Source organism: Eublepharis macularius, chromosome 12, assembly GCF_028583425.1.
Source record: "Eublepharis macularius isolate TG4126 chromosome 12, MPM_Emac_v1.0, whole genome shotgun sequence".
In the NCBI taxonomy this organism is placed as follows: domain Eukaryota; kingdom Metazoa; phylum Chordata; class Lepidosauria; order Squamata; family Eublepharidae; genus Eublepharis; species Eublepharis macularius.
The window spans coordinates 15,381,493-15,398,621 of record NC_072801.1 but is presented as its reverse complement, the minus strand read 5'-3'; the positions used below and the strand labels follow the sequence as shown (position 1 = coordinate 15,398,621).

General features: G+C 44.7%; 1 protein-coding gene across 1 annotated transcript in view; it reads right to left on the bottom strand.

Annotated features, from left to right (window-relative positions):
• LOC129339059 (ankyrin repeat and fibronectin type-III domain-containing protein 1-like) overlaps positions 1-14,148 on the bottom strand; it is an 80,734-nt gene extending 66,586 nt beyond the window's left edge. The window contains exon 1 of the mRNA XM_054993664.1: positions 14,124-14,148. The gene's annotated coding sequence lies outside the window, so the exon portion shown is untranslated. The remainder of the gene's footprint in view (positions 1-14,123) is intronic.
• Positions 14,149-17,129: the final 2,981 nt, after the last annotated feature.

Below are 17,129 nucleotides of genomic sequence, written 5' to 3'. Positions count from 1 at the left end.
AGGGTTCTTTTATGAATCTCAGCAGGATGTTAAATGGGTTCTGGGGAAAAGAGCAGAGAAAGGGGACAATGTGAGGGAGGGCCACACATTAGATTGCACTTTAGAACCGTATCAGGGATGACACAACTTTTCATTACCTTGACGGATTCAGCAGAGAGTTGTGTTGTGCTTTTTGGTCCTAAGAGAATGGCAAGCATGGATGAAATTTGTTCCCTCCGTCTAGTCAACACTTTGCTTTTTGTGTTGGTTAGTAAAAGGTCTAATGGAGATCAACAGCACAGGCAGAAGATGTATATTGGTACAGATGGATTTCTTCACTCTCGCTGCACTAACCGCCGACCCCTGGCACATGTCTCCACTGGCAAAATTACAGGAATACAACACACTTGTTCCCCATGCTAAATCACTTCTCCAGTGAACCTTGTGGTGACAAGGGTAACGCAAAGCCCTCCTTGCATATGACAACTTGCCCTCTCTTCAGCAGCGGCGACCTACTGCATTTCGATGAGAAAGGGGAAAAGAAAAGCCTCTCCTTCATCCCACCCCCTTTTCCGTTCACAATCAGAAAATTTGAGATGCTGCGGGCAGAGAAGCAACATGAGGCTTTCCTCCTGCTAGGCACAAATGGCCTACCTTTGGTTCCAGATGTGAACCAAGACTGTGTGTCTCTCTACACAAGACTTCTGACGTGTTCTTCATGTGTCAGTAGACGCAATGTTAGCTGAGAAGCGCAGGTTTAAAAAAAAGAGCCACTGGAGATCGGTCTGGAGGTTGCAGATTCTCTCGAAGCCCTCCGCCACCTCTGGCGTGCCAGTCTGTCTCTTCTTCAGGAGACTTTGCCCTGCTGAGGCTCAGTTAATTCAAGTTTTAAGCAGCGAAGGCGGCAATGGAAAAGCTCTGAAAGGGGAGACAGTCTGGCACATCAGAGGTGGCAAAGGGAATCCGTCCCCTCCAGAGCAATCTCCGCTAGCTCTGTCTTTCAACACTACACTTCCCGGGTAACATTGCGTCTCCTGGCACTTGATGAACATGCGTCCAGGTATCTCATGCAGAGAGACTCATAATCTTTAGGTCTTACACAGAAAGGAAGACTTATTCTTTCAACAAGGAAACTGCTCGCATGTGCTGAAGTGCACCTTGCTGGTCTCTTTTGGTGGCAGATGTATATTTATCACAAAAAATGTGAATGTTAGTCACCATCAAACATGGTAAAGACGCAAGAGAACAATTCTGAAAATGTAACTGCTCAGACAAACAAGGCATATTTGCTACAGAAACTGAAATTTTCAGACCCATATCTTAAGGTTTGATGTGCATATTAATTTACAGCTATAGCCAAGGCTTACATTACCACGGTTCCTATCCTGTGGCATGGTTCCCACTAGGGTTTGTCACTACATCAACAGGCTGGGGGGGATTCTCTGCCTCTTACACTCCCCCTTCTTTCTATTCCTCAGTGATCTGAGTAGATATTTCTAAGATAAATCAAAGTTTGACAATGCAACCAAAGTTTGGCAAATTATGGCTTGCAAGTTCAAAGTGTGATTTGGCAAGAAGAACGTCCACTGTAATTTGCTGATTTGGCAAAATGGTGGCTTGATGCAGAAGCAGAAATACCTAATTATACACATTTGTGTGAGGGGAGGAATTTTTGTAAAGACAAAAATCACCAAACATGCTCATTATCTCTATGAAACATCTCCATTATTTTGAACTCTTGCAATGCAACTTTTTGGGTGTGTAAATGTATACATCCCTTACAGAATTTCCAGGTTTTGCTTTCCTAATCATTCAGTTGCTATCATGTCACTTCAACAAGCATCTAAGAGCCAAGCTACAAGTGACTTTTTTCACGTGGACAACACTTGATCGTTTTCGAAAGTTTTCCTGGGAACTGAAGCCCCAGTGTCCTTCCCCTCTCTGTTAGAATCGCTGCCTGAAGAGCCAGAGAAAGCAGGCTGCAGCAGCAGCTTTTGCAAATCGTTCCTCCAGCCACAAGCCTGCTCTCAACAATCATTTGGGAGTGGGCAGCTGCTACTTTCTCCCTGGGGCGTCCTGCTCCCGGGGAGCTGCTCTGGAGAAAGCCGCCGTTTCGGTAAAGCTCCAGCCGCAGTGACAGCGGAAGAATCTGCTCCTGCTTTAATATGCCCTTCCCTTGCTCCCAAGCTCCTGGAGAAAAAAACTGGAATGAGGGCATGTTAGAGCAGCAGCAGATTCTTCTGCTGTCGCTGTGGCTGGAGCTTCACTGACACGGCGGCTTTCTCCAGAGCAGCTCCCCAGGAGCAGGACGCCCAGGGAGAAAGCAGCAGCTGCCCGCCCCCAAACAATCGTTGAGAGCAGGCTTGTGACTGGAGGAACGATTTGCAAAAGCCGCTGCAGCCGCCGGCTTTCTCTGGCTCTTCAGGCAGCGATTCTAACAGAGAGGGGAAGGACACTCAGACTTCAGTGCCCAGGAAAACTTGCGAAAACGATCAAGTGTTGTCCACGTGAAAAAAGTCACTTGTAGCTTGAAGCTACAAGTGACGAATGTACTTGAACGGCAAGTGAACAGACTCACGTGTATTCCTCCCTGTTCACTTGCGCTCTCCTTGTAGAATCGCTGCCTGTTGATGTCACTACATCAACAGGCTGGGGGGGGGGAGCGTAAGAGGCAGAGAACCCCCCCCAGCCTGTTGATGTAGTGACATCAACAGGCAACGATTCTAACAGAGAGGAGAAGGACACTGGGACTTCAGTGCCCAGGAAAACTTGCGAAAATGATCAAGTGTTGTCCACGTGAAAAAAGTCACTTGTAGCTTGAAGCTACAAGTGACAAATGTACTTGAACAGCAAGTGAACAGACTCACGTGTATTCCTCCCTGTTCACTTGCGCTCCACTTGTAAGTGGGGCACAAGTGAACAGGGAGGAATACATGTGAGTCTGTTCACTTGCCGTTCAAGTGTCACTCGTCACTTGTAGCTTGGCCCTGAGTTTGATCCAGAGCAATCCTGTAAATATACAGCAAACCCTAAATATCGCAGAAATAACAGAGTAGGACAAAAAATGTAAGGAAAAAAAAACCCTTCAGCATCCTTTATAATCTTTGTAAAAAAACCAAAAAATCAACATCTCCTCCCTCTCTGTCTCTCCACACGCCTGCTCAGCAAGCAGCTTGGATACCTGGCCCTTGAAAATTTTTAAGTATTCACATTTGCCAGAGGCAAGATCCAAGAACACTGGAAGGCCCAACGGTCTGAGATGGCACAGCACATTCATAGGTCCCTAACAGTAGGGACTTTGTGGCACCAGCTTTGAGAAAAAAAACACACCCAAGAAAAGTCTAATAATGAAGTACTTATTTTAGTAAATATCATATGAATGAAATAAGTGTTTTCTCAATACTTTACCGTCTTTCCTTGCCACTTTCCCCAATTTTATTTTATTTTATTTTATTTTACAAGTGGAATTCAGCAGACTTGGTGCATAGTTAGTGCTAAACTCTGGAGTAAGAAAAAAAAGTTGTTTCCCTCATTTTTCAAGGTACATAAACGTACGCTGCGCTGACTAAATAAAACCAGCACTGTAGCCCAAGAGGAATGCCCAGGAGGCACTGGCTTAAAAATGTGCTGGTTTGGTGCTTTGATACTGGCTAGCTCTGAGAGCGAGTAAGTTTGGGAGTGCCTGTCCCTTCGGAGCTTTGTTTCTAGGATTCTCCATTTCTGGAAAGAAAAAAGCCACATTAAAAAACCCTGAGTTTGGGGGTGGGGTGGGGGGCTGCTCCATGTCAATGCAATTGAAAGAAGTGGTTGGCTGGCTTGTGAAAGGCCTGGATTCAAATCTGATGGTGCCACGTATGGGCAATGCAATTCCAGGTGGGGTGAGTGGACAGGACGGATCAGTTTTCCACTGCAGCCCTTGAAATAGTAGCTGCTGGAACATGCGGGAAGACTAGGATAGCGGCCACCCCACCAGGTACCTCTATTTTGTGACAGGGGAGAAGAACTGAGCTGGGAAGCCCTCTTGGCACTGACTCATGGGGATATCAACATCCAGCATTGCTGCGTGTGTGCTTGGTGGTGCACTTCTCGGAGGTGAATGGGATTTTCTTAACCTGAAGGTTAAAATGGGGCTTGGAACACCAGATGCACTCAGGTGAAGGTCTGTAAAACTGAAGGCCCCATCTAGACAGCAGAATTCCAAGTAGCCCAGTTGAGCCTGATCTTCTCAGATTTCAGAAGCTAATCAGGGTTGGCCTTGGTTAGTAATAGGATGGGAGACCTCCAGCGAAGACCGGGGTTGCAGAGACAGGCAGTGGCAAACCACCTCTGTTAGTCTCCTGCCATGAAAATCCCACCAGGGGGCACCATAAGTCAGGTATGACTTGAGGGCACTCCTTTTTTTTTTTTTAAAGAATGAACTGTACCACTTCAGCTGTGGGGTGTCACATTTTTAATGCACCCCATGTAAAAACTCCCTACTGATTAAAAAAATTAGCACATGAAGGAGAAAGGTATAGACTAGCCTTTCATATCCTGTGCTAATTTTCCATTTTCAGGGAACTATTAATGCAGGGAAGCAAGGGAAAATAGAGCTCTTTCATACCCAGACTACACTGGTTCCATCCATTCTACCACCTCAGCATCCCACTATTTCACTGTTGCCTCATTCTCTGACATGCACAGACGAGGCTAGCACCTCTCTAAACAGGCGGAAGAGTAGCAGGGAAGGGATCTTTACAGAAGGGGTTTGGGGTTGTCAGGCCCAGGCAAGGAAGTTCCTGGAAATTTGGGGTGTGGAGCCTGGAGAGGGCAGGGTTTGGGAAGCAGAGGGACCTCAGCAGGGTCTAATTCCATAGAGCCCACCCTCCAAAGCCACCCTTTTTCTTCAGGGGAACTGATTTCTGTGGTCTGGAGCTCAGTTGTAATTCTGGGAGATTTCCAGCCACCACGGGGAGATTGGGAACCCTGGGGTTAATGTTGCCCCCAACCTGAGGGCCTAACCACGTTATGTCCTTCACCTCTGCCTGAGTCTCCATCAGCTCCATGCAATCAAATGTGCATTTCACGCAAAACTCCCGGATAACAGCGTCTTCCTGGCGCAATTTCGTGCGAGAAGACGGTGTCTTCTGGGTCTTTTGCACGATGTTCCGCAGGCAGGTAAGACGTGTGGAAATGGCCAAAGTCTGAGCCTAGCAGCAGAAGGAGTGAGGCTTTTCCCCTGAAGCATGGTGCTCGACTCACCTGCACAGTCTCAAACTACTTGCTCTGCCTGGCAGAAGTTCTCTGCTTGTAGTTAGTTGCGGTCAGATCTGGAACTAACAGGTGGATTTGGATGAGCCTGCCCAATGGCACAGAAGCAGACCAGTCCCATCTAACTCTGTGATTGGTTAAACAGGTCTGGAATTGGGTTTTGGTAGCATGTTGATGGCACCCTGCTGTAGTTCTCCATCGTCCTCTGATCCAAGGCTTTTGGCAGGGTTGATGCTGGCTTACTCAGGGTCTGATGATTATGGGTAGGGGGCCAAAGAAAGCCTTGGGGCAGGTGAACAGATTTTGTTTATAAAATGTTTGCAACTGTCATCTTATAAATGGAGATCAGGGGGCGGGGCCATCGGCCATGCAACCATTTTCACTGAGGGCGATTTAAACTTTAAAAAGCTCCCCCCTTGTTCCAGCTGATCCAAAGTGACATCATTGTGTGGTCCTGGAAGCGTGTGTGCACTTTGCGCGTGTGCATGTGGTACCAGGGGCACCACCTTCCACCAACAATTGCCTCCTGTGCTGGCAACCCATTGAGTTCCACCAAATCTTTTCCCAGAAAAAAAGCCCAAATGAAAAAACCTTACAATACACACAATACACATGTCGTGCTCAAAACAGGCCCTAATGGTTTCCTCAGAGGAGAAGCCTTGAAATGCCATCCAGACTAGAGGAGACCCAACTAAATTTGCCGGACATTTTCCAGCCTCTGGAAAACGTGATCTTTATTTGGACCCTCCGACTTGCTGAACAAATTTCAAAATAACAAAATCAGCCACCTTCAAAGAAAACCTATATAAAATGTTTTATAGGTGGTATGTGACACCAGAAAAATTAGCCAAGATGTATCCTGAAGTACCTAATAAGTGCTGGAAGTGTAAAGAGAAAACGGGCACCTTTCCCCATATATGATGACTATGTAAAAAAGCGAAGAAAAATTGGAAAGGGATACATGAATTGTTCCAAGAGGTGCTAGAAATGAATATACCCTTCAAACCAGAAATGCTCCTACTAAATATAATGCTGGAGGAGATAAACAGGGAAAATAGATATTTGATATTCCATATAATAACAGCAGCAAGAATAGTATATGCCAGATATTGGAAAAATACAGATATACCAACAAAAGAAGAATTGATAGAGAAAATCTTAGAGACGGCAGAACTGGACACACTGACAGAATTAATAAAAGAAAAAAACAAACATGATGGGAAACAAAAATGGACCCCGCTCTATAGATGGGTTGAACAGAAGTATAACATAGGGACATAACTGTATGTTAGCAAAACACAATTAAATGAATGAGGAAAGAAAAAAAGTACTAGAATTAAAGAAAGTAGACTTACAGTGATAATAGCTTAGTGGAAAATAATATAATTATGATGGAATTTGTAAAGATGAAATGAAATGCATGGTATTATATCATGTAAACAAAAAATGTATGATTTTTTATTAACTCTGCTATCAGAATAAGCTGGAACGAAAAACTAATTTAAAAAAAAAGGAAAACGTGATCTTTATTTGGACCCTCAGACTTGCTGAAATCCTCCGTTTCCTCTGAGTTCAGGCATTGCAAATGTTCAATACCTTTGCATACTGGGCTCTGGGTGTTTCGGTTTTGGCACAGCAAAATGAACAGCCTTCAAGCTCTGTACGTCTCCATTTCCCCCGCATGGGAAATAAGCAGAGACACACTTAATCCACCTAAGAGAGCAGAGCAACATTTAATGCATGAATTGTTTCTGTGAAGGGCTCTATAGAAGAAATTATCCGAAGGCAACGTTTTCCAAAGGAGTACGGATGGCCAAGAAGGTGAGTCACAGACCACTTACACTGGTATAGTCCCTTTGACTCCAGTGGGGACTACACTAATAGAAGTGGGGAGTGAATAGTCCCTTTATAGGCTTCCCACTTTTCCTAGAGAAGCAGAGACCAGGGGAGGGGAGAGGGGGGGAGGGTTCGTGCTATTTCAATATTCCCATTTCAACAGCATCAAGGCTCCGTCTCTTTTGCGTGAAAACTATTAATTTATTAATGACACCGACACCACTCGTTTCTCCGAAGAGTTCAGAGTGGTTTGCATGAGGTTCAAAATATTGTTTTTATTGCCAGCTGCTAACCACACACCTAGAGCTCATTTTCCAAAAGTAATTGAACAATTCACCACCTCCTGTGACTGCTCCACTGAAAACCACCACAGTACTACCTGGGGCCAGAAGCGTGGACGGCGCAGTGAGTGGCAGGCCATGGTGCACGATCAAAATCAAGCGTATAGCTGCCAAAACCACTCTTTGCGTGTGCGTGCATGTGTGAGAGAGGGAAAGAAAATGCATTACACACTCCTCCCGCTGGCTGGCACGTGGGCCCAGGAGGAGACCTGAATCAACACAAACACCGGTGTTTATAGCATAGAAAGATGATGTCATCCCAGTTCCACCTTCTCATCAGATCCTTCCATACCAGTGCTAAGGGACCGTTTCTGAAAAGGGCAGGGTTGTGTGTTGGGAGGACTTTCTTGTTCTGTGTTGAACGCAGGGCTCATTTCGAGAGGGAACGCACAGGAACACAGTTCCGGCAGTTCCCCAAAGAGGTCACATGGCAGGTGGCCCCGTCCACCTGACTCTCAGCCCTTTTGGGCCCGTTTCAGCCTGGATTGGGGATGAAACGGCCAGGATCGGGCCTCTGATGGGTGGTGGATCACTCTCCCGCTCATCAGCAGCCCGATCCTCACCATTTGGGGCCCCTTTTCAGCCATTTTCAGCCACTTTTTGCCATTTTGGGCCCAATTTCGGCCCTGAATGCCCAGGATCGGTCCAAAACAGCCAGAATAGGTGGTCAGGGGGTGTGGCATATGCAAATCAGTTATACTAATGACACACTTCCGGTGTAGCATAGGTTAATGAGTTATGCTAATGAATTATGCTAATGAGTTCCTCCAGCTCTTTTTCTACCAAATGATCCCTGGTTGAATGGATGCCAGAAAACATATGAACTCTTTTGGAAGACTCTAGAAGAGAAAGCCAAAGGCTCATTTGAAAACTTCAAATTTCCACTGTGTTGAAAACAGCTTCCCACCCGCAGTAGGTTTGCTGACAGTTCCCACCTGGTCTTTCTGCTTAATATTTTGATTTTAATCAGTTCACCTATAAATGTATATGCCTTCATCTATTTGGGGTGAAAAAAAGCTTGCCATAAGAATTTGACCACCTTTCCTAAATTCAAACAAAACTCCAAACACTTAACTGGTAAAATGGCTGAAAAATAACACATTAAAATTTAACCCACACAAGACTGTGTGGGCCGGCGTCTGTAGCCTGTTGTTTCATTGTATAACCTCTTCCGGGGCGATGACTGATTGTTGGGCGAAGGACGCCTCTTTGGCGTTCAACAGTGCTTTCTTCAATACTTGAAAAGGATATTACTCATTGATTATTTATGAAGAAACATCTCAGATAATTGTTTTGGACATTTACTTGAGAGACTTACCTATTATGGTTTTTTTGATGAACTTGGAATCATTGTATGACTGAGGTTTAGTGCACACTAGTGGGGCAAGAGTGCACAGCTTATTTCAACAAGACATATGTACTGTATATATTTATGACCATTAGAGGGAATTTGTCTAGTTATGTTAAATTAACTGCAATAGATGGTATATTTTGACGATTATCTTGAGTTGTGACTCATTTCTGGAATGTGTTTGATGAAGGGGAAATTGTGATTGCATTATTATTAGGAGCGAGCAGGAGCTTGAACATCACTCCCATCCTACAGTCACTCCATTGGCTACCTATCAGTTACTGTGCTCAGTTCAAGGTATTGGTTATTACATACAAAGCCCTACATGACCTTGGTCCAGCATACCTACGGGACCGCCTCTCTCCCTATGTCCTTCCACGGCAGCTTCGCTCATCTGAACAGGGGCTCTTGCAGGTGCCAGCGATATCAACAGCAGCCCGTACACGGGCTTTCTCTGTGGTGGCCCCTACCCTAGGGAATGGCCTGCCTGAGGAGGTCAGGAGAGGCCCCACCCTCCTGGCTTTCCGCAAACAATGCAAAACTGTATTATTCAAAAAGGACTTTTTTCCTCAGCTAAGAGGGTGGTATTGTAGGAAAGGGATCCCAGATGTTTCGCTAATGAGTTAGAAACCATAGATTTCACCATTATGTTGCCTTACATAATATCTGTTGCTTTAAATATGTACTCCTATATCCTACCTGTGCTTTATGTTGTTCAATGTAAGTCCTAGAATTGTTGTTTCAGCAATTCCTCAACCCCATACTGGATCCTTGCTAATACTTTATCTTTGTAAACTTGTATTCTTTTACCCTATGACATTGTTTATGGAAATGTTCTTGACACTGTATGGAAATGCCTGCCCTTTTCCTTGCCACTAATTGTACTAATCTCACACTATGTAATCAGCCTTGAGTCTCAGTGAGAAAGGTGGAACATAAATAACATAATAAAATAAATAAATAAGATAAAATTTTGAGAATCAGAGCAGAACAGTTGAAGGACAAAGTAGACACAGATTCGACAAAATGGCTGATACAGACACCAGACAGATATGTTTGTGACATCATAGTATAGGTGGGTATAACAGATATTGGAGAGTGAGAGCTGTGACACAGGAATGACAAGAGCAGATCTAAAACCTCTTGAGATTTTTCTGCACAACTTCTTTAGTGTGCGTCATTTGCTATGCAAAGCACGCATATGTCCATTTGACTGGCTACATGAGCTGGAGGGGTGGGTGGGCTCCACTTGTCCGACAACCTGCAGGGTTGATTGACCACATGGTAGTCCATTAAGATAGTCCAGCATTGATTAATCTAGCAGGACAAATAGCAGAAAGGGCTCACAAGAACCATCACCCTTGCCCGCCCTCAAAGCCTGAGGTCTGCTCAGTTCCAACAGAGACCTGGGAAGCATTCAAACCCACTTGTTCCCATAAATAAAGAAATTCTAAAAACTATTCACAAATGCACAGTTTTGGATAGTTTGTTACAGTTTTTAAAAGACAGAACAGCTTAGAACAACGCAAACAAAGTCAAAGTTGTCCATCCTCTCAAGAAGAACACAACTCTAGAAGGAGGACACAGATCCCATGCAAAAACGCCACTGGGTCTTAGCTCAGAGCTCTCACCACCAGGCTTGACTGCTTCTTGTCAAAACTTCGAACCCCGTACAAATTAAGAGTGCGTGCTTCTGGCATGACGCCAGCTATAATGCTGGCTTCCCGAGCTAGAAGAGCGTCTAAGGAGTCAGGTTGCAGGAACTGTCAATAAACTGCCTGGTGTACCGTCTGCTCCCTATTCTGCCTCAGGTAGTTAAGGAATGCAAAGTTTTGCAAGGAGATATTTAAATTCAGCAGTTCCCTTCAAAGGAGAGTACGAATGATGCGCCAAGTCTGAAAGCCTCTTGCGCTGAGGTCCAACACTGCTGTGGAAAGTTTGGCTTGATCCCTCGAAAGTCAGAATTATCTTAATTAAAACTTCTGACTGGTGCTGCATCCATCCAGCATAGTTAGCATTCATCACTTGCCGCCCACACGAGCCTGAGCGCATGCTTGCTGCACAGGCCAAGGGAAAAACGCATGGACTAACAGGGCCAACAGGAATAGCTGTGCTGACTGCAGCCTCAAAGTTTTCTTGCTCCTCTTTTAACCCTCAGAGAAGGACGTGCAAGTGGGTTTCCATCTGGCCGGTGGTCTGTGGGACCGCCTCTCCCCATGTGAACCCCAGAGGACTCTTAGCTCTAGCAATAAGCATCTATTAAAGATTCCTGGCCCTGGGGAGGCCTGCCTGGCATCGGCCAGGGCTTTTTCCGTCCTGGCCCCAGCCTGGTGGAACGCTCTGTCCAATGAGACCAGGGCCCGGCGAGATTTGTTAGCACTTCGCCGGGCCTGTAAGACGGAGCTGTTCCACCAGGCATATGGTTGATGCCGGGCGGTGCCCCCTAGCCGGGGGAGCACAGTATATGCCCTCCCTACTAGCGACATCTCCATCTCTCATACATCCCTAGCAAAATACTCTGGAGATGGCTAAATAGGGGGGTCATTTGGATTACGTGCCGCTGTGTTAACATACATACATACACATATATATGTGTGTGTGTGTGTGTGTGAATATGTTTACATGTATTTTAATCTATGTATTAGGATGTTTTATGATTTTAAATTGTATATATGATGAAATACGTTTTTAAACTTGGTTGTGATCCTGAGCCTACTGATGTGGGGAGGGCGGAATACAAATTAAATATAAATAAATAAATAAACTATGTATTGTCGAAGGCTTTCACGGCCGGAGAACGATGGTTGTTGTGGGTTTTCCGGGCTGTATTGCCGTGGTCTTGGCATTGTAGTTCCTGACGTTTCGCCAGCAGCTGTGGCTGGCATCTTCAGAGGTGTAGCACCAAAAGACAGAGATCTGAGATCTCTCAGTGTCTACAATGCCAAGACCACGGCAATACAGCCCGGAAAACCCACAACAACCATCAATAAATAAACTAGTTGATTCTCCCAAACAACTCAAAGGGAAACTCTCAACTATGGACACACATTTGAACACATTAATGAGTACAAATGAGTAAAGGTTTCAACTTCAAAGCGAAATAGGGAACATGTTCACGCTAAGGGGCAGAGTCCACCCCAACTCCACCTTGTTAATCTCAGAATTTGTTTGGGGTTTTGGGTTTTTTTTTTTTTGAGATATGAAGAATTCTTGGAAGCGCTCATGATCTTCCAGAGCTTTTCCAAGGAAACTCAAGCCTGAATTCACGGCCACTTTTACCTGTGTACATTTTAACAGGGGCACATCAGTGGTTAAAGTGAATTTAATCTGAGATTCGGAGTTATTCCTCTTTACATCTGGAAAAGTGTCCATGAAAAAAAAAGCAGAACTGTTATCTCTGGTGGACAGAGTATGCAGTTTTACAGAAGGAACACGGTGGCGTGCGAATGATCCACGTTGGCAAGTGGGTGAGGCTGAAAAACCTGGGATTTTGTATTAGCTTACCTGAGGTTCTATCATGGTAATGCCCATGAGAGAATAATCTCCGAACCTTGATTGTATGCACAAGCTTTTTGAGTATGGCCAGCTGCTCTTATTTTCCACCCTGGACTGAACCTTAAGAAATCAATCGTATTATCTCAATAATTTGTCACAAGCATAAATTGCAATTGGCGTGCTATTGCAAACTTTTTCAGCGCGGGCAGGGTAAAGGTTTGCCAAACTGAAGTCTGCAGTTGTGATGAATTATTTGGAGGATCAGCATACTGTGTGCATGGAGTAACTCAAGCTGAAGAATAAAGCAATCTGGCTATAGAGCAGTTCCGTGAATCAATAATTATCTAGCTTGCTTCTGACTAGGATTTCAGCTGGGTGGCTTTTTCGATAGCTGTGCAGGCCCTCAAAATGCCAGAGCAGCAGTTTGCTACACTGACACCGGCGTTCCCTGCCGGGAATGTGTGAACTAAGCCAAACAAGGGGAGAAAACCGGATAGTGAGGAGTACAAGCAACAAGTCCGGAAATATGCAATTAATGCTGACTTTTATATAAATGTTGCAATAGTGCAAATGTGCAAAGTGCAAATAAATAACATGCAATGAATACAATAAATATAGTTAATACAATTCAGTTGTCCAAGTCATAATATAAATGTCCGAAACAGACCCACAATGGGGATATACTAAAGAGGAAGTCACAACTGAATTGTATTAACTATATTTATTGTATTCATTGCATGTTATTTGCACTTTGCACTTTGCACATTTGCACTATTGCAACATTTATATAAAAGTCAGCATTAATTGCATATTTCTGGGAATGTGTGAACGGCAAGCAGGTATCACCAAACACTCAGGGAACATTGCAAGCCACGGTCCCTGGCACAGGTGTACTGTGCGTCTGGAGGTGCAAATCTCCCCCTTTTACACACGTTATGTAATCACTGGTATAAACACAGCGCGCACACTTTCTGCTGCAACCGGCTTGCCCTCTAGCCACATATTCCAACTCATCTGTATCTGGCATCAAAGCACGTTCTCCGCTGGGATTCAGCCAGCACTCTCAGTGTGAGCAAAGGCGCTCTCTCTGCTTGGCAAACAAGACTCTCAAGAGCTTTGTCGAAGGCTTTCACGGCCGGAGAATGACGGTTGTTGTGGGTTTTCCGGGCTGTATTGCCGTGGTCTTGGCATTATAGTTCCTGACGTTTCACCAGCAGCTGTGGCTGGCATCTTCAGAGGTGTAGCACCAAAAGACAGAGATCTCTCAGTGTCACAATGTGGAAAAGATGTTGGCAGGTCATTTATATCTACTCAGGAAGGTGGGGTTGGGCTGAGTCATCCTGTAAGAGTTTCCCAGGGTGTGGAATGCTAATGGCGGGAGGCTTCACTGTATCCTGAGGAGGTTCTTTTGCATATGGATTGGTGCTTGATGTGCTAATCTTCTCTGCAGGGCTATTGTCGGGTGTAGAGTGTTTTGTTAGCCTGGTGTTTTTCAGAACTGGAAACCATGCTCTGTTCATTCTTAAGGTTTCTTCTTTCCTGTTGAAGTTTTGCTTATGCTTGTGAATTTAAATGGCTGCTGGTGAAACGTCAGGAACTACAATGCCAAGACCATGGCAATAAAGCCCGGAAAACCCACAACAACCATCTCAAGAGCTTGTTGTGGAGGTTCACAGCTATCAGTGAGCCCTTTTAGTTGAGCCCCCATAGCAGACTTACAAGGCACACGCCCTCTGGTGCCTTTGCTAAGCTGGTTTCTCTCCTTCCAAAGCACTTTTGTGGCCGTGGCAGGATCTTGCAAGGAAAAGTGCAGCAGCAGAAACATCAGGGGTGAGAATGGCGCTTTCTTGGGCCCACCCTGCATCTCTTACCATTCAATGCTCAGAGACCTGGGACGGCGGGAAGGCAGCTCAGCCGAGCCATACTCAGCTTTCCTTGTCTTCTCCTGCTTCTGCTTAATTGATAATCGGTGTGTGAACTTAGAGAGGCTGCTCTCAGACCTGGGGAAGGGGGGAAAGGAGAGGCATTAGCTTCATTGCAGCATCCAAGTAACCAGAGGGGATGGCATTAGGAAGAGGGGCTGTTGGCCAAAGCAGGCAGAAGGTCAGTAAAGCTGTGTGTTCACAGGACTATCTACAGATTAGTCAGCTCAGCCAAATTTACACAGATCAGTAAAAGCATGTAACGGGGGGATTTTGCCATTGGCAGGGAAGGGCATCCATAAAAGAGAAGAGATGAGAATGTATTGAAGGCAGGCCTATGTACAAGTGCAGGTCCCGTCAGCATGACTGAAAACAGAGTCATCCCAATGGGAAGGAATGCTGCCCGAAGACCAAAGCTCACCCTCAGCATCACACTGAGAGACAGTGTGGTGTAGTGGCTAGAGTGACCCAGGTTTGATGCCGTACTCTGCCATGGAAGCTCGCTGGGTGATCTTGGGCCAATCAGAAACTCTCAGCCTAACCTACCTCTACAAGTTTTGATGTGAGGGGAAAATGGTGGGGAGCAGAACTATGTAAGTCGCTTTGGGTCCCCTTCAGGGGAGAAAGCAGGGTATAAATGAAGTAAAATAAATGAAATAAAATATCCCAACACCTCTCCCAAGAATTCATTCATACTGTTGCTCCATCTGTCAATTATGCCCTGGAAATCCTAAATAAATGCTCATATCAAGACATCAGCCATACCAGAAGCAAATTTAAATACTCTCACAATGGCTTCAGGCTTTCTGACTTTCCCCCCGGGAACCACTGGAGGCATGTGTAGGCGCCAGAACTGGTGCTCAAGGTATTATGGTAGATGACAACCACTAAGTTACCAGTTACAGAGGACAGAGTGGTTGAAACTGCCCCTCCCATGTTCAAATCCCTTCTCAGCCATAAAGATCATCCCTGCCCACACTAGCCTACCTCATAGGGCTGTTGTGAAGAGATGGGGTGGTTGAGGTGGAGAAGGAACACATGTACCATCTACACTACACTGAGTTCCATAGAAGAAGAGTAGAATAGCTTTGGATATGCAAATAAAATAATACAAAAACAAGCCATCCTAGAAAGTGGAGGGAAAAATGAACGCTTAAGAACATCACATAAAAACAACAAAGGCTGTGTGTATACATTCATGTGTTATATATACCTAAGTCAGTACATTTTTCTGACATTTAAAACAAAGAGAAATGTTTCTCAGTCTCAGAAACGTTCCTCAAAAAAGTAAGCTTTCCACTTCTCTTTCTTCATAACAATGAAATAAACCACAAACAGCTAGCCATTTCTCAGATATGTTTCAAACACAGACATCTTCAATTCATTAACTCTGGTTATTGATTTATTTTTCAGCTTATAAATTTGCTGTTGCTCAGGGCAGAGCAGAGACAGTTTTTTGGAGGGAGAAGCTGTCTGCCTAAATATCACCATTGGGAAAGAGGCGGCGCCAGCATTTCAAGATCATTCTTTGCATTTTTAATTTCTTTTTTAACTTGCACGGAAGGAATGGGTGTTTGCCTTCGAAAAAACATGAAAAGGGGGAAAAAAACGAAACGGTTCTAGAGAAACCGCTGAGGGGGGCAGGGAAGAGATTCGATTAGGAACAATTACACATCTCATTAAAGTCGGTAAAATAGAACCTACCACTCAAATGAGCTCTCTGTCATTACTTTTCTCCTCTGCAATTCCACGGCACAGCTCAGGTGGGTAATGAGTCATATTTCCATTAACTGAGGCTCAGTCAAACCAAGCTCTTCTATCTCTGCCAGTTTCTGAATTGGGAGGCTCAGCAGAGGAGTGGAGACGAATCCAAGGGGTAAGGATTAAAGGGTTAGCTGAAGAATTGCCCTTTCTAAAGTAGACATTTAACAGACTGCACAGGTGGGTGGAATTTCACCAGAACACGTATTCATTACCGCCACCCCAGTGTGCGTGCATAGACACATACATATTTTTCATGTGTTCTAACAGACAATAAGTAGAAAAGCTTTAATACAACACAAAAACCATCCACATCAACCTATGAGGTTTCCCAAGGCACTATTATTTCTGGGAAAGGTATCAAACAACCAGAGTTTCACTATTTGATTACTGCCATCCGTTTCCATTCTTCCCTACTACTGAGTGTTTGCAGACTGGTTTCATCTAATACACTCCTGTATCTAATTCAACAGGCCTCTGATATCCTTAAATCCATATGTGTATTCTTCAAACAGAAAGGCAGGATTACAAATTCTTGAAACAGACATAGATCCAGAGGAGTTAGCCATCTTAGTCTGTAGTTGCAAAATAGTGAAGAGTCCAGGAGTGCCTTTAAGACTAACCAACTTTATTGTAGCATAAGCTTTCGAGAACCACAGCTCTCTTCGTCAGATACATCTGACGAAGAGAGCTGTGGTTCTCGAAAGCTTATGCTACAATAAAACTAGTTAAGTCTTAAAGGTGCCACTGGACTCTACTATTTTGAAACAGACAGACTCCCAAAGTGAGTCTCCAGAAGTGAACTCTGACACATGAAAACTCTTATCGAAATAAATGTGGTTAGTCTTTAAATTGCCACTGGACTTTTGTTTTCTTTTCCCCAGTCTTCGGCGACTCTGTCAAGTTTTTATCTCACTTCTTCCAAGGTGCTTAGAGTGTCTTACGTAGCTCTCCTTTCCTCCATTTTATTGTCACAACTACTATCTGAGGCACCTCAGGCTGGGTCAATGGCTCAAGGTCATCCTAATGGGTATAAGCTGAACCTGACAGCACTTCTGATTTTTTCCCTTTGGGAAAAGCCATTTGATGAGAAGATTCTGAGCAAAAAAACGGGGCGGGGCGGGCGGTGGGGTGGTGGTGAAATAGAATCCTTTTTGCTATCTGTTGTGTACTGGCCCTAGCTGCGATAAAAGT